Raw genomic sequence first — 26,124 nt, forward strand, 5'->3', positions numbered from 1 at the left:
TCAATCAGGCTGACCTGGAGCATTGATCTCTCCCCATTGGCCCTGGGGACCGTCATTCTCAGGGTCCTGATTTCCCATTGATCCTTCCCCTTTCTTTTTGCACTGGGAGTTAGCCCACCAAAACACCCCCACAGAGTTTTAGTAAGGGGCCAACAGTCCCCTTACAATAAGAACATGCACAACAGGGAGTGATGTGATCAGGTGATGCCCTACTGAAATACCTGTTCTTATGAAGTTCAAGAATATTGCTTTTAAGTATTAAAGTAATCTATTCTAGAAAAAGAGATTTACAAACAGAAAGGGGAAAGAATACTCTCTGATCTCTTGAACTGAGCTTTCAAGACTCCAATGACTGCACACTCACTTATAATCTCCACTAATTTACTGGCTGCCCTAGAGACATACTTTGATCTTGGGGAAGATCTACTCTGTCTACTTGCAACAGGCAGTAAAAATTGTCTCCGCTTATACTCTCCAAATAGAGTGGTCATAACATCTAGCCACTAATTCATCAAGGAATGCCCCACCTTCCTCTCTACATTCATGGAATAATTATTCATCACTAAAGTGGGGAGACAGAGTTGAGTATACTAGATTTTACAATAGACCTCCAGCTGGCTGTGTGGCTAGCATGTGCCCTTTTTAAATGAGGGTCTAGATATTTGTCTTCCTGAACAGGGGCGGCTCTAGACATTTCGCCGCCCCAAGCAGGGCGGCATGCCGCGGGAGGAGCTCTGCCGGTCGCTGGTCCCGCGGCTCCGGTGGACCTCCCACAGGCGTGCCTGTGCAGGGTCTGCTGGTCCCACGGCTCCACCGAAGCCGCGCGGGACCAGCGGACCCTCCGCAGGCACATCTGCGGGAGGTCCACCGGAGCCACGGGACCAGCGGACCCTCCGCAGGCACGTCTGCGGGAGGTCCACCGGAGCCACGGGACCAGCGGACCCTCCGCAGGCACGTCTGCGGGAGGTCCACCGGAGCCACGGGACCAGCGGACCCTCCGCAGGCACGTCTGCGGGAGGTCCACCGGAGCCACGGGACCAGCGGACCCTCCGCAGGCACGTCTGCGGGAGGTCCACCGGAGCCGCTTGCCGCCCTCCCGGCGACCGGCAGAGCGCCCCCCGTGACATGCCGCCCCAGGCACGCGCTTGGCGTGCTGGGGTCTGGAGCCACCCCTGTTCCTGAATTAAGGCCACACCTTGTGCTTATGATGGGAAATAAACGCATCCTACTTCTGACAGCTGGCTGTGTGGCTAGTCTTGTCATCCCAATGCAAAGAGGGTTACTGTTAACCAGGCCTTATAAAACTACAGCTTTATATATGCATAACCTCTTTATTTATTCCATATACATTTCTAAAATTAAAAAAGTCTCCCAGATATTATTGCCCCTTCATTATGGTTTCACCTCCTAGCCAGAGTTAGAACAGTGAAACATTTACAGCAGTATGAATCACAATGCTCAGCTAATTGGATCACTTGGGTAAATGAGCATTCCATAGTCAAATATAAGAGAACTGGATTGTACCATAGCCAGATGAAGTACTGAACTATTTTTTAAACATATGGGATTTTACAAATAGACAAATTTAAAGTAACTGTGGAGCTAGTCAGCTTGCGCTGCACTGCTAATGCTCTGTGCTTCAGTATCTCCTCATCCCACCGGATCCATGTTTAACACGAAAGGATAAAGGTGAAACAAGGCATAACGAGCTACAGATACTATATGCATCCTAGTTACACTGCTCCAAAACAGACAGCTGGGTTACCACCCAAACTGAAGAACAAGACTTTGCACTTTATATTATTATTTATATGTATTGTGACAGACCTAGTCAAGGGCCAGGATCCAATAGTGCTAGGTACTGTACAAAGACAACAAAATGACAGTCTCTGCCCCAAGCAGTTTACAATCCATAAACAACACAAAAGGTGGATATGGACGGGGATAGCACCAGGAAACAATCAAACAATACTGGTCAGCAAGACAACCAGCAACCTGAGCACACCAGTTGCCCGACTATGGTTGATCCTCCAGTGAGAGGTCCTAGAGCTTTATTAACATTATTTAAGTTTTGCAACCCCCCTTCAAGATAGGCAAGATAGAAAGTGCTGTATCCACCGCTGGAATGTAGCCATTTGGGGATGAAAGGTAGCCGCTGTTTAACAGTGAATAATTACAGTAGATTAGGAAAGAACGTGTAGAGGAATGCTTTCTCTTTGGGAAGGTGCAGGGGTAGACGAAACTTAATTATTCAGGATGGAATTTGGCCAGGCTAACACCCATTCATTTGTGAAAAGTTGCATGGCATCTCTATAACAACCACACATAGCCATTTTAACATTTCATTCAAAAGAAAGCACATCCAGCTACACAGTAGCCACTGCAGTTTACTGGCATTTTCACCCAGGACTAGCGGTACAATCCAGCAAGGTAATGAGTGCCCTCATCTTCCATTAAAGTCAATTTAAGCTGAAAGTGCTCAGCATTGCCAAAAAAATGACTCAATCAAGCCTTAGATATCCCAAGTTGGGTTCCCAAAAGAGTGAGGTCTCCGAATTAGTAGACAATTTGGAAAAGGCTGGCTTAAATAATGATTAAAACTTTCAAATAAACATAATTAAGATTAGCCAAAATTACAAATGTTGCAAGACTGCAAGGCAATAAAATCAAAACCAAACTTAACAGCATTATTTAGCGTATAGTACAGATCCAAGCCGGATGATGAAAAGTAATTCAAAGAGCTGAATTGCCCCCCATTATAGCTTCTAAATTTGTAAGGCGTGATGAATTTTAAGCACACCAAGTGCAGAGAATAGTAGAAAGAGGTGAGGAGAAAGAGAAATCAGCTATTTAGGTTGTAAAAAGTCCCACAGAAGACATGTCCCAGTATTTCTAAACTTGATTCCTCTAGAAGAAAATAAATAAAGTGGTTTTTGCAGCTTTAGTGATAAGGCGTAAAGCAATCAGGACCCAGATGCTTCCTCTGTATTAGCTTTGTGTAACCCAACGCTATTTATCCTTGAACAGCAAACCAACTCAGAGCTGGATTTATGATGGAACATTCATCTAAGCATAGGCTTGTGAGATCAGGATTGACAGCTATTCCAACGTACCCACTGGGAATCACTTGCTTAATAAAACATTAATGCACATACATGGTGTCTTGGCTGACTGCTCTCAAACATGTCTATTTGGGTGACATGTTGCCCATTCACAAGCTGGTCAGTACCAAGAGGAGAGGTGCCAGGAAATGATTACTTTAAATTGGCATCTTCTGTAACACTGCAGGTGTCTTTTTCCTTCGGAAAGTCTTTCTGTGCCAGCAGTGACACATTCAGACCACATGCCTCTTTATACTTCATCACACCTGTTGACATTTGCATGTAATAGAGAACAGGATAGGAAAGGAAGGGAATATTAGTAGGCACATCCACATGTCAGAAAGCTTTTATCGGCGAGAGTTTCTTGCAAACCTTCTGAGAGTACCCTCCTCCTGCTGACTGGCCAAATACATATAATTGGGGTATACCACTGCTACAGTAGGGAGTCCAATGGCAGTTTGTAGCTCAAGGGACAAACTGAAATACAGTGGCAATCATGCAAGAGGAAGAGCACAAGTACTGCATGTCCCAAAAAGTGAACATATCCTGGTAGGGGCTTAACAAGAAGTGGTGAACTCTGATGTTTGTCAAAGTAAAGAGAAGTCCGTTGACATTTGAACATCAGCCTGAGAAAAAAAAACATTTATTTCTGCATTCAACAGTCAAAACTTGATAAAGATTACTCAGCCACCAGAGCTGTCAGCCCATGAACAATACTAGATAGCTGTAACCTTTGTTGACAATTCAAAATATCCTCCAAACACAGCTCATTGTCTAGGATCTGCAGAGTGTCCAGGGGAGGAGGACAGCATTCCCAGGGGATTTATGTCATGTCATTTAAAAAACAAAACAGACCCCTATGCGTTCACTTTCCATGACAGTCACTGAGATTTACCCTACTCCACTATGTAGCATCTGAGAATCCACCTGGTCTGGTCCTTTGTGTCCCTATATTATTGACCTTCCTCTCCTGCTCTCTGTTAGCTTCCCAATCCAACCACTAGGAACAAACATTACTGCAGCTGCAGATTTCCCTGGAATTCTATCATCCAGGTGTCATCAAAGGCCCACTGCACCCAGCTCATCAAGACCTCTGTGTTCAGTGTTCAGGCATAAGCAGCAAGAGAGTAAAGCCAGTGCAACATTCAGGCTTTATTCCTTCCAGGTACTGTCCTCATCAAGCACTTATTGAAAGAAAAATTCTCCATGTTCCTAGATATTACCCTAAACATCAGTATACTATAGCAACCCTTTGTTGGTGAGCTATTGTAACACCCTAGACAGCACGGCTCCCATAAAGGCTAAGAGATTCCATCACTGAAATGGTGGGTCCCATGGTACAGAGTGGGAAACTACAAAGGGGCATCCCAAGCCTGCAGTAATGGCCACCTGTCATTACCATGTATTTAGGTGTGGAAAACCTCCCGCCTTGACTACCAGCAGATCTGGATCACTGAAGAGCTGTCACAAAATAGCTTCTGTGGGCTGTTGTCAAGCTGGATTTCACCTCCCCTTCCATGCCAGATATGAGTTAACTGGCAGAAGCAGAAGGGAACATGGGGCCCTACAAATTCTTGTCGGATAATAAAAAGCATCTAGGTTACATTTAAGAAACAATTTCAACAAGTTTACATGTGAAAACTCAGTTTAGGCCTGAGCCAGGGGAAACAGCCTACTTAAAAAGGTATTAAAAAGTGAGGAGGAAGGAAACTTCCCTCCTGGGAGAGGAAGTGAAGAAGGCTCACACAGCTTCCTTGTAGAGTTTCTGCGATCTTGTACAAACAAGCAAACCTAACCTTTCATGCCATTTTAAATAAGTAAACCATTCCTATTCATTACATATATCTTAGAGCTACTGAGCACCTTTCATCCTAAAAATATACCAGAGTACTTTACAAAATTAGACCAACATAGAAATGGGACACACCACTGAAATTATTACTGTTAAGTATTTGTATAGCAATAGTGCCTAAGAGCCAGAAACCAAAACCCCATTGTATAAAGCAGACACGGTGAAACACAGCAACTGTTTTAACAACACCTGGTAACATCAGCAGAGCTTAGGAATAGAAGAACAATTTAGCCAACTGAAAGGGCAAACAAAACATTTAGTTAGGCAACATTTAATTATAAATTACAAAAGACCCATACATAAACATGACTGCTTGCATCCGAAGAAGTGGGTATTCACCCACGAAAGCTCATGCTGCAAAACATCTGTTAGTCTATAAGGTGCCACAGGATTCTTTGCTGTTTATACATAAACAAAGGTAGTTTGAACAGAAGATGAGAGAATGTATTTTGCAGGTCAGATTACTGAGACAAAGGTCAGTGTCTGCATGTGCTAACCATTAGAGGTAAATGGTGTGATTTTGTTATAAACAGTTTATTCACTTCCAGGATACCATTGATCCTCAACATTCTGACAGGCTTTAACTACTGGGATTCTATTCTGCTCCCCGTTACTTTGGTGTAAACCTAGAGTAATGCCACTCAACTCATTGGAGTTGCTATGGATTATACTGATGCAACACAGCAGAATTTCCCCTGTATTTTGGTAGGTATGGGTGAAATATTATTCAATCTTTACATTGCATTGCTGTAGACTGTCTGTTGATGCAGGGCCAAACGTCAATGAAATTGGCATGATTAAGAAGGGCGGGATTTAGCCCATTGTGTGTAACTGATCATTTGTACAATTATTTAATATCTTATTAAATAACTTATTAAAATTTGATAAGCCGTTCGGTCTCTGGAATTTTCAATATCTTGCCTTTCATAAATGACCTTTGTTTTGAGAGGTGAGTGCATCCAGGTACCCATGCTAGGACAAGCACATGGAGTGAGCTTACTCCTCCCCAATTCTGAGGGGCCAGGGGCCAGCATGGCCCCCACAGTAGGTCCCTCAGTGCTGTCCTTAGTGGTACTCTGACCTCTAAGGGCTTGGTAACAGTCAGAGAATAGCTAGCACACAAAACTGTCCTGACTATGCCTCCTCACACCCATCCTAGGCTCATCCCCCTCCATCCCATTCTGCTTACATTGTAGGGGACTCTGTCAGGGTCATGCAAAGCTGGCTCTGCTCTGGCCCCCTCCATCAGACATTGTGCCTTGGATTAGCAACAGTGCAATCATGATTCACACTCAGCGTTATTGGGGTGGAGAAATCATATATTGTTTGTGCTGTTTTCAGAACAAAACCAAAAACATTTTCATAGAGTTGCCGCTTTAACTGTCCATTGTAGTAAATATTCATATTTGCCAGGTTAGACATTTTCTATTTCTGCCTTGCTGCACTAGATCGCCTTTCTGCAGCTGTAAACACCTCTGGTGTGAAATTTAAGTCTCTTCACTGAAAGGTTGGGAAAGAGAAGTTATATACCATATGCAGAAACGGGTTTCACACCAAACGAGTGTGTGGAATATACGTCTTCCACATAAGAGAAACGCGTGTTAATGAACTGTTGTGTATTCGGAGCTGACACAAAGCAAGAACAAACATTACTGGGAGGATGAAATTACAGTAGCAGTCATGTTCGGAGTTAGTAGAAATGGCACTAAGCACTGAGCAAAATGTCATTGTATTAAGTGCTAAGTTATTCAATGAGGACAACTTTTAGAAAATGTTGCCAGCAGTTGTTATCCTAAATGGATAGTTACATTTAATTGGGTTTAGGATAAAATATGGCAACAGACTCTCATACCACGGAGCAGAGTGCTGTTAATTTTGGCTGCCTTTTGAATTTTCAATGAGCTTTCTACTATAAATACCATTTTGCCTTTGTAAGCAGAGAGGACAATTACCCTACTAATGCCCCCTTATGGAATATTCCAATCATCCTGCAGATCTGGGGTATCTTAGCAAGGTAGCATTAAATATAATATTAATGGATTATATACATTTACCTGCTTGAAAGACTACACCACGTGGATTAAAAAGGGAGTTCACTTTTTACACATAAATTATGACTATATTAAACTCACAGACCAATGCAAACTAGAATTATTGAGCATCTGTCACTCAAAAACCAGTATACAAAGCCAATTATTTGTGTGCATTTGTTTTTCCTGACCACTTTGATAATTTGTTTCAAAAACTACACCTCTACCCCAATATAATGCGACCCGATATAACACAAATTCGGATATAATGCGGTAAAGCAGTGCTCTGGGGGGCTGCGGCTGCGCACTCCGGTAGATCAAAGCGAGTTCGATATAAACACGGTTTCACCTATAACGCGGTAAGATTTTTTTGGCTCCCGAGGACAGCATTATATCGAGGTAGAGGTATATATTGACTTTTCTCTATGGTGAAAGTTTCATTTAAAAAAAAAAAAAACAGCAGCTAGCAAGAATTAATGATCCAAAAATGTCAGTATTTTGAGCTCATTGGCCCAAATAATCATTTCTAACTATGGAATTAACTGTTTTGTTTTATAGCTCTACACAAGTGCAAAACCTGAAGATTATAGCTGCTGCTATTTGTGACAGACAACATTCCAGCTTCTAAGTAGATCTGTCGTATCCTCAACACTCATGCAGCACAACCTGTAAGTGTTTACTACTTGACAGGTTAGTGCTCACATGTGACTTACAAACTCATTCCCTCTCCCTCCTTCCATCCCTGGTTGTCCATTAAGTAATACCTGTCCTCTTTCTAGGACTATATCAAGTAATAAATAATAGTAATAATAATAAAAAAAATCATACAAAACCCAGCAGTATTTTTGCAGGGAGATACTGTGGGAGGAAAACCACACCTAATAATAGGAGAACCTCAAGAGTTTAGTGTTTCCAAAGGCCTGGACATTTACCTGTAGAGTATCAAAAGCTATAGTGGCCATGTAACCGTCAGGCCATGTAACCATCTCTTCTTAGAGTCTACCTCCCCCAGCAAGCCCTGGCTCTCCTAACAGCTTTTGATTCTACATCACTCTAGTCCTCCAATCTTCTTTGGAAGACTGGGGTGAAGGCAGATGGCCTCCTAACCCCCACCCTCCAGCATCTTCTGAAGTGGATGGTGGGCCCACTTTCCCCCTCTTACTGGGGTTTCTTTAGCTTTTTCCATCTGGCAGAGGGGAAGTGGCTGTCTATGTTCCATTCCCATTGGAGAAGAGGTGGGATCTACCATCTTCTACTCTTTATAATAGGACAGACACTTCTTCATAGTAGAGCACATGCGCCTAGCTCTGCCCAAGGCTGTCATGACAAGGAAAGAAGTCCAGCAAATCACTCTGGCTCATACAGTAGAGTGGGAGTGACATCTCAGAACTAGCAGAGATCTGAACAAGAACGGACCCTAGGACTTTTGGTTCTAAAATCCCTCAGTGAAGTTTGGACTCAGGGCTCAAAATCTAATCCCACCCTAAAGAGTTTCAGACACTCTCAGATTTTGGGGTCCCATTTTATATTGCTCCTTGTAAAACAATTTTTCTTCTGCTGGGAAAAAAATCATTCTAGATACCACTTTAAAAAAATATGACTGAAGATCATGCTGTATGGGCACTTTAGTAGCTAGAAAAGTAATGCTGGGAGTGAAACATAGAAGTGGATAACAAAGAGCACAGTATCATTGAGATCTCAGGAAGACGCACTTATAGAACCGCATTTCTAGCAATGAATTTAAGTTTGCCTGTTTTATTAAAAAAAATTACAAAATATATATTGAAACTGGAATTAAGTCACTCATGCAATTAGTTGCCTTTGATCTTTAAATTCTTATTGGCTTTTCTGACTCTCTCTCTCCCTCCCCTCCAGCAAAATAAGATAATTAGACAGAAGCAAATAAGATGTAGATAGCTAGAAAATAGAACAGCCTGACATGTGTAGTACATGCTGTCAGCCATATGGCATTCTATATATATTGTTACAGATGAAAATTGTACCACACATTGTGCTGTACATTATCACTGGAATGGTATACGGTAATTCGTGTGCATAAACTGATACTATCCTCTGTGTTGGCTAATAGATTTCTGAAGTTTTCCACACAGCATTTTATTTTAAATGACAGTGTTTTCTATTAATGGGTGGGCACTGTCAGTTTCTTGACCCCGGTCGGGAAGGATGTCTTTTTGTTCAAATGGCAGACATCATTTCTGTGAAGTGATGCATGCAAAAAAGCCAGTAAATGCAATTCACCTCACACGCGGCTGTCACTCAATTTGACATCTACATGTTGGAGTATTTTCTCAAAGTTTTCTGCATCTGACCTGCAAGTTAAAGATCAGGGAGGTTACCTTCATCCTGCCCATCCATGTGTCAATCATCCCCACCTAAAAATGAAAGTTACAAATAAGCTGCAGCTACTATTTATACTCTGCTGCCTGTCCCGTCTTTTTCATGTCAATCTTGCGGTTTCTCATTATAACTACATCATGCTTCCTCCCCACCTCCATCCCCGCCCTGTATATCACAGATTAAGTTCCTTTGTCTTTCCATTATTATGCACCCAGCTGCTCTGCCAGGTTTTGTAAAGTTCCGAATGCCTTAGCAATTTTATTTCCTCTAGTAACATTAAAAGGAAATTCTGAAAGATATTAAACACCATCTTTTAAGGAATTCCATGGCTAAGGGTCAAATGCACACTCCCTATGGGCATGCAAGGTTCTGAGTACAGTGGAACCACTTTGACTCTGTTGTAGCAAAGTGTTGGCCACAGAGACGCCTGTGAGTGAGACCTAATATCTCTGGCCATGGCAGAATAGAATGGAGGGACAGCAGATGTTGACATGGGGAGCCAGGAGATATGCCACACCACAGAACCATGAGCTTGAATTCCCTTTGTAAGGCGTATTCCCAGACCTCATATGCTACAGCAGCCCATAGCCTGTACCAGGGGAAGTGAAACTGCTGTAGAGCTACTTAGTGCCAAACCACTGCATTCCTCCTCCTCCCTGCCCCACCAGGGCTTTGTCAACAGAGGAGCTGGGGCTGGGAGGTGAGACAAGGAAAGGGGGAGGGACATAATTTGGCCTAACGTACAAAAAGAAATCAGCTCCTTAACTTGAGGTTTTTGTGGCTAAAGTATCCTGCACTTTCCTTCATCATCGATGTGCCATTGCTCCTTGGGAATGTATCATTTTGTACATGTGAAAAAGTTACAAGGGGATGATGATATCGAGGACAAGATTACCATAGGCCATCTCATCCTCCTCTAGCCAGCATAAGAGCCTCCCAACAGAACATTGTACAGAGGTTTGTCCAATGTCTCAGTCCAATGACTCAATACTGATGAGGCTCCCTCCTCTCCTTATGTGACGCCATCCCAGGTTATTAGCCATTACTACTGGAGAAATTCTTCCCACTACTCAGCCATCTCCCTTTGATATTAAATAATCTGTATTAAATCACCAACTCCCAACAGCACTCTACACCACACCTCTGCCCTCAACCATCATTGCCTACTGCCAGTGTCTTACAACAAACTATGTGACCTAGTGGCCTGAACAGGAGTCTTGCCTAGTGGCTGGAGCAGAACCAAAAAGTCATGGTCAGGAAACAAGCCATTGGTCAGAGCCAGGAGTTCTGAGGAAGGTTGGGACCAGGGCTAAAACAGGAGCAGGCATAGTTTGGAACAATGGCCAACACAGGAAGCAGGTCTTGTGTAGCTGCAGGTACAGAACACACTGAGCAGCCAGTGTGCTGCTGTGGCTACCAAGCTTAAATGGGTAGCGGTTGGCCCTTCTGTCCAGCCAGGGAGCACAGTCACTTAGTGAGAGTTTATTGAGCCCAGACAAGCTCATTGGGTTGGTAGGTGGGTGCACCTGGAGCCAGCTGAGTTTCTAACACTCATGCACAAACTGAATTTTGCCTGATTTGGCTCCCTCTGGGAATAAAAGTCACTGGAGAGGTGAGATTGAGGAGAACAGCTGAGGTTCTCCTTGCACTGTGGAAAGAGGTTATGGAACTATGGCTTGGGCCCAACCTCATTTCAAAGATCCATGGGGAAAGCACACATTCTGCACTGAGTCAGGAGCCATCTTTTAGGCTTATCTGCTGCTCTGATGGCCTTCCTGCCCTTCTGGCAGCTGCACTGCCTTTTGCTGGGTCCCCCACAACTGGACAGAGTGGTCATGGAGGGGACCCAGAGGCAGGCAACAGTGAATTCTGTTACTTCCCATCCTGGTTTCTGCATAGATGCCTGAGAGAAGAGGCCAGTGCAGAAGACAGGAGTACTCCTTCTCCAACCCTTGTCACCTTCCTTCATTCTAGAGCCCACAGAGTTCCATTCACTTGGATCCTTGCAGAGAAGAACCTACAAGGATATGGAGGGAGTAAAAGATCACAGGGGGACTCTGCTGCAGAAGGAGAGAGCAGATCCACACAAAGGGCCTCTTCTATGTGGGTATCAACATGCAGCGTTCCAGCCCTTTGTAATTAAAATTATTCCCAGACTAAGACCGTAGCTGTAAAATGTTGCAAACAGTTTATGAACCTCAGTATATGTAGGCATATACTTGAGTATTTATAGATATGTGGTTATCCTATTGCTTTTTTTAAAAAAAAGAAAAAAAAGCCAGAACGCTTTGCAGCACATATTGAAAGTGTACCATCAGGGGTATTTTTGCAGGAACAAGGGATATTTAGACAAACATTAATGCAGGCAGAGCCCTTACACAGTAGCAACTGCCTCCTGTAGAGCTGGCAACAGGCAGCACACCAATAGCACACTTTGTTTTGATTTCCATGCTGTCTCTCGATCCACACCCACCTGCAAATGCTACAGTGGAATAAGGAAACCCACTGCAACACATTCCTTCTATTACTATAGGACAATTTTAGTTTATTTGTAAAGACTAATCCTGGAAGTGTACGTGGCTCGTTGAAATTGTGTTTTTAATAATGCTAATTATATAAAAACACTTAATCTGTAAATGTCCACACACTTTACAAAAGTAGATGGGCAAACTGAGGCACACAGAGGCTAACTTGACCATCACACAGCAAGTAACTAGCAGATCCAAAACTAGAAACTAGGTGTCCACACTGCCAGATATCTTCCCTTATCCACTGATGCTATGAATAAAAGATGATTAGCACTGGAATGAGACTATTAGGTAGATTTGAGCTCAGGGCAGTATTATGGCACAATCTGTTATCTCATTGCTTTATATACATGTTCTTAGAATTAGTGTCATACAAGTGGTTAGCTATGCTACTCATGTTTGAAAAGGCACTTTGATGATAATGTTCTATTTTCAGGTGCTTGAAACTTGCACAAGAAATTTCTGCTCAAAAGGTGTGTCCTAAAGAAGAAATGAACTTTTTGGAAAATTGGTAAAATTCCTCTTAAGTCATTTCTGAATTATAGGAAGAAGAAAGGTGCTTTTCACCCAGATGTGCTTTTTTAATGTGCTGAGTTGCACTATTCTGGTTTCACACGCAAGCATATCTTATCTGGAACATCACATTGAAATAATTTGCATTTATTTCATCAATTACACATTAAAGTAAAGGACAGTCTGCTTTAAAAAAAAAAAAAAAGAAGAAAGGGCCAATCACACCTAACCTCTCTTCGATGCACCTGGCATTCCACTGCTTACAGGAACTATATTGAGATATCAGATCTGATGGATATACTGAGATGTGTGCAGATGCTTTGAGACAATTTCTTGTGCGTATAGGGATTCTGGTATCTAGAGGCATTTGCACAGTCCCTCAAAGTGCTGATGAATTTTTTCTATATATAATCAACATTATTGATCACTTAATTCAAACAACACATACTAAAACATCTGAATTCCCTTTTTCATTTCCTCAGAAAGATGATTTTCTTTCTTGAATTTATCTTAGTACAACATTCTGGTTGGAGTTAATGTGCAAAACACTGGAAAATACAGTGTAAAGAAGATTCCAAAAGAGATGCATAAGATTTCTGTATGTACTAGCTAAAATATGCATATTAATTCATCAAAATACTGACCAACTTCCCACCTAAGTTAAATGGATCACCCTAAGCAAGAACTGATTAAATCCTGATGGAAAAAATCTGGTCATGTGAATCAACACAAGGCTTTTTTTCCTGGACCAAGGGCTACCTTTATTGGAGGAAAAATGTGTTGCAGTTAGGGTATTGGACTGGGTGGGATGCAGAAGATCTAATTTCAATTCCTGCTTCTGTCTGGCTTCTTGTGTGGCCTTGGGCAAATCTCTTTCTTCTCTGTGACTTTGTATACCCTCTTTTAAACTGAGGATGAAGATTTCTCTAGCTCACAGGCACATACTCTGGATAAATCTGTTAATATCTGTTAGACACACATACTAAGGTGAGAGGAACCATGTAGAGACCAAAAGAAGCAGCAGACTGACTTGCCTCAAAAAGGAAACAAAGCTAACTACTACTTACTACATGATGTATCAGATTATTTGACGTTATACATGTAAGTTATACACAATGATTTGTCTTCTGTTTTAACACATTAACTTAATGGATATTTATATGCATTGATAATCAGAAAAATATAAACCATGACATCCAAAATTATAGCTTCTGCAACAAACAAAACATGGTTACTGTGTTTATAGTAAGTCATTAAAACTAACAACATACACAACACTACCCATGCACAAGGGGCTAAGTTACAAATGTTGTGGGAAACAACTTTATATTTTCCGATTTTTATGTTTAAATATCAGCCATATCATTTTTAGAATGTAGTTTTCTGCATGTAACTGAATCTACAGTAAGTGACAGAACATTTTATGTTAATATTTTAATAGATGTTCTTTTACTACATAGTTGCTATTTTAAAGACAAGTTTATGCTAGATGAGCCAAATTCTGCAGTGTTTAATCACACAAAGCTTCCATTTACTACAATGGGAACTTTGATCTGTTAATAACCACAAACATTGAGCCTATATTTCCAGTTCATATTTAGTGATTAAAGAGTCTAAGCTCCAGTCAGTTCCCAGGAGAATTTATGTACAAAACTCTCTAGCACAGTAGTTACCCCAGTCATTTTCTGGTGAATCAGCTGGAGCAAAGCAATGAATTGAGAAACAGAAGGAGTGAAATATTGCAGTGAACTTTTAAACTAAAATAGCAGTAGAGAGTTAGATAATTAAATGGGAAACCAGACCCAAATGTCAAATAAGAAAGAAGACATCAAAGGGAAAGCAGCAATCTCTGATAAAGATCAAGAGAGAAAAAACTAAAAAAAAAAATTGGTATATGCTGACAAATGACTGTAGTAAAATATAACAAAGTAATTTGATTTAGCAATATTCCTACAGATTGTCTGAACTACACTACTGCAGAGATCAAAGGCTAGAGTCAGAAACAAAATACCAAAAAGAAATGACACTTTCTTCTGCCTTCCCTTCCCCGCAGGTTTTTTTTTTTTTGGTAATTCATATTTCAAACCATAGACAGAGAGGTTGGCAACGTATAAGAGTGTCTGGAGAGGTCACTCCAACAGCTGAGTAACCAGGAACTTTTCATTTGGAATTTCTTTTTGTATTTTTTTCCCCATTAAGAAGGTGGTCAGAAGAAATGCCTAGCCTGTATCTAACTCAGATCTTCTTTAGGCTGAATACAAGATTGCTTTCCAGGATGCATGGTTCTGCTTTGGATTTTCCTGTGTGACATGATCAAGTGTCTCAAGTGGATATATTTTTCTGTATTTTCCCCAACAATGTTTCCCTTGTTGTTAATGGAAGTTTTCTTCCACAGGCATGTTGAACATAGTCCTCATTATGTGCAGATTAATCTGCTAGCTCCGATGACTGAGCTCCTCTATCAACAGTTGCACTTCATCTGTATTCGCTCTTATGTTTATTCTTTCTGCTTTGCAGATTTTACCACCATTTCAATGCATATTCCATCTGAATATATTTGGACAATCAAGGCTTTTTTTTTTTTTTTTAAGCACTGTTAGTAAAGGGAACATTTATAGCTTATTAAAAGCAAGAGTGCACAAAGCAGAAAAATAGCTCTTCCAATTGTGTGTGGGTTTTTTTTTTTAAATAAGCTTAAAATTGACAAGAAAAAAAAATTAAAAATAAACAACCACCAAAATGAGCCTATTCCCTTGCTTGGCTGATATCCAGCCCTCAAGCCAGTCTTTTGATCCCATAGGAAAAGCAGCTAGTAGTTCTAGAATAACTGATTATATTCTCCTGTTACATAAGCACAAAGAGGATTTGAATGAAGTGCAATTCATACTCTTCCTTTAAATGGAGAAGACAAGTTATTGGGCTCAATACAGGGGTGAATGGGTGAAATTCTAAGGCCTGTGTTATGCAGGAGGACCTGTATACAGATGATCTAATGGTCACTTTTAGCCTTAACATTTGAAAAGTTTAAGTGTGTGTACAGACAGCATAACGTGGTACTGATATGTTACTTTTGAGAACCAGACAACATGATCTGCATCTTTGAAATAGTCTCCTGTGGCACAGTGTTCCTGGTCTGTCCTGAAACACAGTTTGATGGGCCATATTATTTCTGCATGTCCATTACAGACTGTGAAAGTTGCACACACATCTAAGGGTGCAAAATTTGTCCCTTCAAATTGAGACAAAATGTTGGCAGCTAACGTAGCTCAACCATTTTGGAAGCTTCACTAGTTTAAATAAGATGATGACTCAGACAGTGGTTAAAGGCCTAACTATAGACAAACATTTTTCTCTGGCAACAAAAGACTGTGCAAATTCCTGGCCACACTGAAGTCAATGGTAAAATGCTCACTGATGTCAGCAGAGCCAGGATTTCATCCTCTCTATGGAGAGCAAGTAGGGATGTCATGTCCCGCCATAGAAATCCCTAACAGTAAGACGGTTCGAGACTGGAGACTGAAGACAGCTTCCAGGGCCAAACTCTTTCTAGTAGGAAAATGTTGTTAATCTTCATCCAAAACACCTCTATTTGCAAGCAGGATATATTATATGCAACTGGATTCAAGATAAACATTTAACTGCTCACATTAAAGGGGCTTGAACAAGCATAGGTTTTAATTGCTGCAGTTTAGGGAATGTATGTACTGTGAAAATAGAGGCAATAAGCTGCACTGGGGAAAATTGACCACAGTAGTTGCTGATTAATTCTTCAGTATTATCAGATGCTAACTTTGATAGAGTGTTACCTAGAATTCTTTAATTTTTGAACTTACACTTTCGTACTGAATACGGTTCTGTAGATCTGGCTGTCTTGGGTTGAAATGTATTGATTTAAAATTAAATAAAAAAAAACCATATAGGCATTTCTTCCACCATTGAAATAACCTTCACTGTTCATTAGTCCTTTGTGATGCATTTCCTTGGTGCTTTCCCTCCTGATATTTTCTTTCCCTCTTTAGGTAGAAGAGCCAAAATCCAACATCTGAAGTAAGCAGACAGTCTACAGGAAGACAAAACTCCCATTGACTTCAATGAAGCTTTTGCTTAAGGACTGGTCCCTGTCCCTCTCCCTCCCTGCTCCCAATGGCTGTCACGTGAGATTTTTACTTTAAGATTAAACAAAAATCCATCTCTATTAGATATAGCATTTTATTTTCCATCTTCTGTGACTTCAAGCATACAGTTCTGTCTTGCAAAATAGAATTTGGTTTGGTTTTATGCACATATTGCCTTGAAATTATTTGGAGAGAGGAGAGGAGAGGGCTGGTACCAAAATCCAGTATTACAGGATGTTGGATAGATAAGTTGATCTAAAATACCTGCCTGTGTCTTCAAAGAATATATTTTCTACTTAATTCCTATATCTAACAAGGAGTTTAGTATATGTATTATGTTACAGAAGGATAAGGTGGTGGGAAATTGTTGCTTAATGGTAGTAATTACGTCTCCAGTTTAGAAGGCAACTGATTATTAAGTGTTGATTGTTTCAGGTGAAAGAATGAATACAGCATTGTATGTGATAGAGGTTATTAGAACTTCAAGTTCCAAACTATAAGAAGTACAAGATAAAAAAGACAAAGTGGAACTGAAAAATATCTTCCAGCTTTTCTAGTGGCAACATCAGGATAGATTCTGAATTCAATTAGACTGATATAAATACCTTCAGTACAGTGTATTCCAGTATAATTAAGATCAGAATCTGGGCCATGAACTTTGCTTCCTCACAAAGCTGAGAGCCAGTTTGTTCCAAATTACATACTTCCTGGTATGACTCATTTATCAGTGATGTAGACCCAGTTTAACCTTACCAACTTCTATTGTCATTTTTTAAATGGAAACAAATTGCTTTTGAAGTGTCTCTCTCACAGATTGACCATTGTTTAGTTAGGCCAGGCTTCACTGTTTCATTTCTCATCTGCTTTAGCAATACTTCAAAATATTTTTTCCTAACAATGGCTATGTAGGTTTCTGGAGTCTCTTTTCAGTCACATTACAACTTGGGTTGTGTGAAGTTGTACGAGAAAAGCAACTATTTACTGAACATTCTAGCTATTTTATGAAGGGGAGAAAAATCACAACTTTGTTTTGGGTGATTACTATGGGGCTGTAACAGGGTAGCTGGCCCCCTAAATAAAATTGGGCCCAGCGCTCTTTTCCCAGTCCATCTGCCCCCTAGATTGGTGTAATGAGAAGCGTGTGGCTGCCCCCAGGGAGTTATAAATGAGAGTATCTCCTCGGAGGAGAGTTCAGAACCCTTAGAGCGAGAGTTTAGAACAGGCGACATTCTAGAGTCCTGAAAGTGATGAAGCACTGTAAGGAAGAGCTGGGCTGGGAACTTCACAGAGGGAATATCCCTGAAGGAAGGAGCAGTGAGAGTTCCCTAGTCAAGCGGTGGAGCCAGATCAGACTGATGAAAGTAGGTAGTCAGGTATCACTGCAAATTTCTCCAGGCCAGACAGCTATGTCTGGAAAGGGCTGAAGAACAATGGAAGGGTAAGCTCACTGATATCTCCAGACAAAAGCTGGAACCATACCTGGTGAGCCAGAAGGGCAAAGGAAGCTGGGGTGGGGTCAGGTGTGGGGAGAGGCAGTAAAGTTGTATTTGGCGTTGATTATTGAAACAAATGTACTGTTTGGACTGTGCTAGGACAGATTCTGATTTACGGTAGTAGGACTTTGGGTAATAAACTTACCCCAGAAAAAGGGCTATTTATATACTTTGAAGGCTGTACTGAATTTATTTGAAGAATTGAGGGAAAACTGAGGTGAAGGGGGTCACTTGGAGGGTTTCCCTGAAGCCACAAGGGTGGGGGGGGGGGGGAAGGAGGCCACACATTTACAGAGACATGAGTGGTACTTAGAATTTTGTGTTGTCCCTCTGTGTATGGGTGAAGCATCCTCTAGAGGGCCAGTGCAAATGGAAACAGACCTGTCAAGTTATACTGGTAGGAATATCATCCAAGTGAGTTATGTTAACTGAAGAAAATGCAACTGATATCATAACCAAGGGCATGCAAAGGCAGGGTTCCTGCTATCGCTAAAATGAAACCTAGTATTTAGTTCTACTTAGCACTAGGGCTGTCAAGCGATTAATTGTACAGGTAAACAATAATAGAATACCATTTGTATTTTGGGGGGCATTTTCTACATTTTCAAGTATATTGATTTAAATTACAACACAGAATACAAAGTGTACAGTGCTCACTTTATATTGATTACAAATATTTACACTGTAAAAATACTATTTTTTCAATTCACCTAATAAAAGTACTGTAGTGCAATCTGTCTTGTGAAAGCTGAACTTACAAATGTAAAATTATGTACAGAAAAAAACTGCATTCAAAAACAAAACTATGTAAAATTTTAGAGCCTGCAAAACCACTCAGTCCTACTTCTTGTTCAGCCAATCACTCAGACAAACAAGTTTGTTTACATTTGCAGGAGACAACGCTGCCCACTTCTTGTTTACAATGTCACCTGAAAGTGAGAAAAGGCGGTTGCATGGCACTGTTGTAGCCAATGTCGCAAGATATTTATGTGCCAAATGCGCTAAAGATTCATACATCCCTTCAGGCTTCAACCACCATTCCAGGGGACATGCATCCATGCTGACGATGGGTTCTGCTCAACAACAAGCCAAGTAGTGTGGACCAATGAATGTTTATTTTCATTATCTGCTTCAGATGCCACCAGCAGAAAGTTGATTTTCTTTTTTGGTGGTTTGGGTTCTGTAGTTTCCACATTGGAGTGTTGCTCTTTTAAGACTTCTGAAAGCATGCTCCACACCTCATCCCTCTCAGATTTTGGAAGGCACTTCAGATTCTTAAACCTTGGGTCCAGTGTTGTAGCTATTGTGACGGATTGAATCACAGAACCCGCCTTGGGAGGTGCCACCTGCTGTGCCAAGACTACCTCTGCTCCTGCTTTTCCTGCCAGCTCAGGACCCCAGCACCCTGTCTTGCTGAGCCAAACACACCCGCCTGCTCCAACACAGACTCAGGGTCTGAATTACTTGCCTCAAAGCAGCTTACAGAAGTGTTCGTCTTTAACACGCAGATGCCCAAACTTCCAATGGGGTCTAAAACCCAAATAAATTTGTTTTACCCTCTATAAAGCTTATACAGGGTAAACTCATAAATTGTTCCCCCTTGTGACCTGGCAGCACTGCCCTGCACCAGCCCCAGCAGCGTTGGGCCAGTAGCACTGACGCCAGGAGTCCCGCCCCGTCCGTACCAGGCATGCTCCAAGTGCTCTGGGAGTATAAAAGGAGGGAGCCCAACTCAGTTTGGGCTGGCAGCCACAGTGGAAGGATCTGACCAGGAAGCTCCTGTGGAGGACCAGCCATGGAGGTGCCAGGGACTGAAGCCTCTCCAGGCTGGCTCGAAGCTCTACTACAGGAGGAACTGGGGGAGGTGACTGACCCAGAGGACTGCAGGGAACCTAGGGACTCGTGGGAGACCTCAACACTTAAGCTGGTAGGAAGCGACTGGGGGGGGGTGATGGACTGGTACCTTGCCCCTGGCAAGACTCAGTGTGTTTCAGTGGGGACCCCCTGCTGAGCTAGGGGCAAGTTCCTATGCCACAGTTAGGGCCAGAGGCTGGGACCAGGTGGAGTGGGAGAACCTCTGGCCACTAGGTAGTATTGCCCTGCAACCCGGGCACAAGCCCTCACAGCCATCTATAACACTGACAGATATGCACAGCTGTCTCTCCCCCCTGCCCCAGGTATTAATACATACTCTGGGTTAATTAATAAGTAAAATGTGATTTTTATTAAATACAGAAAGTAGGATTTAAGTGGTTTCAAGTAGTAACAGACAGAACAAAGTGAGTTACCAAGCAAAATAAAATATGCAAATCTAAACCTAATACAATTGAGTACAGATACTATCTCACCCTGAAAGATGTTTCAATATGTTTCTTCTGCAGACTGGATGCCTTCCTAGTCTGGGCACAATCCTTTCCCCTAGTACAGCTCTTGTTCCAGCTCAGGTGGTAGCTAGGAGATTCCTCATGATGGCTGCCTCTTTTCTCTGTTCCACTCACATATATATTTTGCATAAGGCAGGAATCCTTTGTCCCTCTGGGTTCCCACCTGCCCCCTCCCACCCCTTCCTCAATGGAAAAGCACCAGGTTAAAGATGGATTCCAGTTCAGGTGACATGATCACATGTCACTGTAAGACTTCATTGCCCACTTGCCAGCACACACGTATACAGGAAGACTTACAGGTAAAACACAGCCATCTGCAGTCAATTGTCCTGGTTAATGGAAGTCATCAAGATTCCAAACTACTGTTAATGGCCCACACTTTGCATAATCACAATAGGCCCTCAGTTGTATCTGAAACTAGAAATATGTAATACAAGAGTGATACATTTATACAAATAGGATAACCACACTCAGTAGATTATAAAATTTGTAATGATACCTTACAAAATTCCTTTTGCATGAAGGATATGCCAGTTGCATAAGCATATTTTTATAACATTATTTAGAATGCAACGTCACAGCTTTCTTTAGAAAGCTCACATTGGTACCTTCTTTGCGTTTTGTCAAATCTGCAGTGAAAGTGTTCTTAAAAATGAACATGTGCTGGGTCATCATCCAAAACTGCTATAACATGAAATATATGGCAGAATGTGGGTAAAACAGAGCAGGAGACATACCATTCTCACCCAAGGAGTTCAGTCACCCATTTAATATTTTATTAAACAAGCATCATCAACATGAAAGCACGTCCTCTGGAATAGTGGCCCAAGCATGAAGAGGCATACGATTACATGCCAGATATGCTAAACAAATACCTCACAATGCCAGCTACAAAAGTGCCATGCAAATGCCAGTTCTCACTTTCTTGTGATTATGTAAATAAGAAGAGGGCAGCATTATCTCCTGTAAATGTACACAAACTTGTTTCTATTAGCGACTGGCTGAACAACAAGTAGGACTGAGTGGAATTGTAGGCTCTGAAGTTTTACATTGTTTTGTTTGAATGCAGTTACGTAACCAAAAAAAAATCTACATTTGTAAATTGCACTTTCACGACAAAGATTGCACTACAGTACTTGTATGACGTGAATTGAAAAATACTGTTTTTACAGAGCAAATATTTGTAATCAAAATATACACTTTGATTTCAATTACAAACGATACTATATGAAAATGTAGAAAAACATCCAATATATTTAATTTCAATTGGTTTTCTATTGTTTAACAGTGAGATTAAAACTACAATTAATTTGAGTTAATCGCATGAGTTAATGGCGATTAATTGACAGCCTACTTATTTCTTCTGCAAACTGAAGAATAAAGTGACCCTCCTAAGATATACAGTAGTGTGTTTTCCACCATCTTGGCCAACAGCAGAGATTGAACCAGGGACCTCGAGAACCAGAAACATCAGTCTCTACAGCTTGAGTAAAAGAGCCAGGCTCTGTAACCAAGGACTGTAACAAATTCATATCCTGTGTGGCTCAGACATGGATCAGACACAGAGCAGGACACAACACACACTGAACAGAAAGTTAGGGATCTCTTTCTGCAGGGTGTGCTGCCCTATATACGAGACCATAAACTCATGGCCATGCTACGCAGCTTATAGCAAAATATCCTGGCATCTTGTATCCCAAATGGGCAGGCTGCCCCTTTATAAGGCCCTCCCGTCACAGGTCAGAGACCCAAATAATGGGGTTTGAGGCATTTTGACCATTTATAACACTGTGGCTATTCAAGCAAATAATAAGCATCAGATCTCATGCTCTGGACTATAGGAAATCTTATAGGTCTTGGAAAATATTTCCCTACAGCCATTCACAGAGCTGCTGAGTAGTCTGAACATTATGGTTTGTTTGGGTTTTGTTTTCTCTTTCTCTGAAGCATCAAATATTAGCCTCTGCCAGAAGCAAGCTATGAACAGAATGGACCTTTGGTCTATTCCATTGCAGCCACTGTAGATCTGTGCTAAGGTAGAGATTTAGTATGACAGCTGATGCTAGCTATGCTAAAAGCAACTTCATATTTCAGTGCTGGTTCAGGCAGCCATAGAGGAGGTGGTCTCTGTTAATTAATCCAGTGACTTGGTATACTCAGCATGTTGGGAAGCAAGCATACTCTGGCACTAGAGAACTATGACTAATTCCTGGCAACCATCATCAGAACAGGAACCACCAAACCAGAAATAATTCTGTGTGAGGGACTTAATCTCTTGTTTTCCCTCCTCAGGGCCAAAAAAAGTATATATTATGCACACAGAGCAGAATATGTCTGAGCCACTATCTTTTGGAGATGCACTAAAACAAATCTCAGCATTGCCAACCTCAAGCATTGAAAACCCATAATTCAAAATCCCACAAATTATGAGACTGGATTTAAAAAACTGATTTATATATTTGGGGTTGGTTTTCCATTCTAGTCTTGAAACCTTTTGAGCACACTCAGGACACCTTTTCAAGCTTTTCTCCACAGCTAAGAAGACTGGACACTTTTTTATTTAAAATGAAAGCTGATATTCTCAAATAGCATGAGTCCAGGAGCTAGGACTTTCAGAAAACACCAAATACTGCAAGGCACATAAGACTTTCCCCTCTCCCCCCCCCCCCCCACAGAACATGAAAGCAACCTGTTTAGTGAAGAGGGCACTGAAACAACCTGAAAGAACTTATTCCTTCCAGAAAACAAACCAAACAAACAAAAACCTTTAACAGGGCCATATTTACTGCTGAGAACTTAAACTCAACTTTAAAAAAAAAAAATCAAGGATCAGGAGCTGGAAGGGAAGATTAAATTTAAAGGGAAAAATAATGTACAGTAGCATCATAGGCTTTTAACTCTGCTTTTTTACCACAGGTAGCAACTGTGATTAGACCAGGGGTAGACAACCTATGGTATGGGTGCCGAAGGCAGCACACAAGCTGATTTTCAGTGGCACTCACACTGCCCAGGTCCTGACCACCAGTCCAGGGGGCTCTGCATTTTAATTTAATTTTAAATGAAGCTTCTTAAACATTTTTAAAACCTTATTTACTTTACATACAACAATAGTTTAGTTATATATTATAGACTTATAGAAAGAGACCTTCTAAACATGTTAAAATGTATTACTGGCATGCGGAACCTTAAATTAGAGTGAATAAATGAAAACTCGGCACACCACTTCTTAAAGGTTGCTAACCCCTGGATTAGACAATATGACTAGTAGTAAAAGGCACTTGCCAGTTGTGATAAGAGCACAACAAAAACCATTGTTAATTTTGATGCCAGGAAAGCAGCAGAGATAAATTAACCTCAATGTAGGAAAGTTTCTCACTTTCTAGCAGCCTCAGAAAGTAGGTGTAAGACACTAAGCAGAGTTCACAGGCTACTGTTAATAACTATGGCATTATTCATGCATTCCCTCCCTTTTCTCAATGCCCTTTATTCCAGCCAAATAATAATTAAAAAACTCCTTCTTTGAGAGAGAGAGTTCCCATTCTCCCCATACACCCTGAAGCACACCAGAACCAACCAGCCAACTCACCATCAGGACTGAACCAGAAACACTTTAATCTCCAGCCCAAACTCATTTTAGTAAGCTTACTACTCTGTCTCACAAGAGTCTGCCCCAATCTAAAGCCCTCAGGTGTCTACTGTCCTTCCAAATTGTTAATTGGGTTAAAATCCAAACACCTGCACTCAGTTAATAGAAGAGAATTAATTTATAGCAATCACTCTATTCAGTGGCTTACTACAAATGCCTGGTTTGGAATTCATTGTTACATGGACTCCTAGTAAAGACAAACACTCTATCTACTGAAAATAAATATACAGTAACAGCCTAGCAGATAAATGTACAAATTGTGATTTTCCCCAGCTAAATTATGGTAAATATCTGATTTTAGGATTATTAGCACTCTTTTATATTTTCAACATCTCTACCAAGCCAGAGAAACTCAGTATATTGGTCTCTACCTTCCCCAGTAGGGGCTACCCTGAAGTGGTGCTGGCTTGGACTGTCTCTGAGTGCCCTGAAGAGGATGGGAGAGTGAGCCCTGCTCTTGAGGAAAGCTGACTGTGCAGACCCAGCTGGAGATGACGGAGCTTGATTTGTACTTAAATCAAGCCAACGTCTCTGATGTGATTATGACTGGAGAAAACTGTTTCTAAAACATAACACAACAACTTACAGTTTCAGCCCACTTCTGCCACAGATTGGCAAAAGAATGGCAAGTGGCCTTGCTCTACACCCTTTGACTTCAGTGGGAGATGGGTTAGGCCAATACTTAGCTCTTTTGAAAATCTTATCCTTAAGTCTTTGAATGTTCTGTTCTTCCTAATCCTTCTTTCTGGCTGCCTTAAAGTGTGGTTCAACTCTCTAATAATGGCATTGTGTGGCTCCGTGTTTGTGTCTCTATGATTTCTGTATCAAATATGCTCTGTTTGCAAGTTAAACAATGATTTCTCTGTCATCCCCACAAACCCAGCCTGGAATCTGAAATTCACCTTAAATTATTTCCATCTTGTTCACTGCCACCAGTAATAGATTCTTGGTGACACCTGTGCAACCTCATTGCTTTCAAATGATGACCTAGATGTCACCCGGATAAAGCCATTGCCTTCATGGTGGTGTGCGGGGTGAGTGCATCCATAGGTGTAATGGATTGAAGCATAGGAAGTAATTCTTTTGAAAATGTACAAGATAGGCACAGATCCTCCAAGGTATTTAGCTACCTAACTACCTTTGAAATCAACAGGAGTTGGGCACCTGAATACCTTTGAGCATCTGGGCCATAGAATACAGCTCATTCTCTCCTGGGGCTTAATTTTGCTGCACTGTTGAATCAAGCTGTAACTCGAGTTTTGCTCTTAACCCAGTTCCTGTCCACATGCAAATCTCTAGCTTGAATTAAGTGCTGCTTTATGCTCAAGATAGCTGGCCGGTCAGGGATTGGTGGGTAGGAAGGGAAGTTTGAAGCTCAGCTTCTACTGATGCTCAGGCTAATAATGCAATGGGGATGCAACAGCTTGAGTTACATACAACTCATTGCTGTTAATCCAGTCACTCTGTGTGGCTCAAGTGTTTTGCAATGTGGTCGCTGCCTCTCAGTTGGCTTGAGAGGAGTGAGGATACTGATTTGGGCAACTCTTGCAGTGAAGACAGCCCCTAGGTGTATTGCCTTTGTAACTCTGAAAGGAATCAAAAGCAGTAAAAATCCTGCAAGTTACTCTGCATAGGTGGATCTCTGCTTTTAGGATGATAATGGGGCTCTACATGGACACATGAATCTGCCCCTGCAAGTATCTTTCAGGATCAGAACCTTAGCTGGTCACAGAGGAAACCATGCTGTGGTCTCTCATGGCTACTTTTATTTTTGTCTTACTTAAACTAGAATATCTAACTTCACAACGAATGTCTGCATTTCACAGTGTGTGTGAAAACTTAAGCACAATTACTTCCTCCTGATCTTGCTCCACCAGGATAAAGTTCCAAAGGATTTAGCATGGTTGAACTAACTTAACCAAGACAGAGGACTATTAGGCCAGGGAATGCATTCTAAGTGCACAACAGGGTGAGTCCAGCCAGGGGCGGCTCCACCTTTTTGGCCGCCCCAAGCAGTCATGCGCAGGAGGCGCCCCGGAGCCGTGGGAGCAGCGGACCTCCCGCGGGCATGACAGCGGAGGGTCCGCTGGTCGCGCGGCTCGGC

At 41.5% G+C, this 26,124-nt stretch overlaps 2 long non-coding RNA genes across 4 annotated transcripts in view; one reads left to right on the top strand and one right to left on the bottom strand.

Moving 5' to 3' along the window:
• The window catches only part of LOC120408925, a 93,284-nt gene extending 68,199 nt beyond the window's left edge, over nucleotides 1-25,085 (bottom strand). For 2 of the 3 annotated variants that reach the window (XR_005601014.1, XR_005601016.1), the window contains exon 1: nucleotides 23,961-24,094. This is a non-coding gene — a long non-coding RNA (uncharacterized LOC120408925). Of the gene's footprint in view, nucleotides 1-23,960; nucleotides 24,095-24,922 lie in introns of those variants that run through there. The other variant, XR_005601015.1, reaches the window with a different exon arrangement.
• LOC120408924 lies at nucleotides 19,746-24,801 on the top strand. The gene is made up of 2 exons (XR_005601013.1): nucleotides 19,746-19,917; nucleotides 24,401-24,801. It is a non-coding gene; the product is annotated as an uncharacterized LOC120408924 (long non-coding RNA).
• Nucleotides 25,086-26,124: the final 1,039 nt, after the last annotated feature.

The sequence above is a fragment of the Mauremys reevesii genome, linkage group 7 (genome assembly GCF_016161935.1).
Source record: "Mauremys reevesii isolate NIE-2019 linkage group 7, ASM1616193v1, whole genome shotgun sequence".
NCBI lineage: Eukaryota > Metazoa > Chordata > Testudines > Geoemydidae > Mauremys > Mauremys reevesii.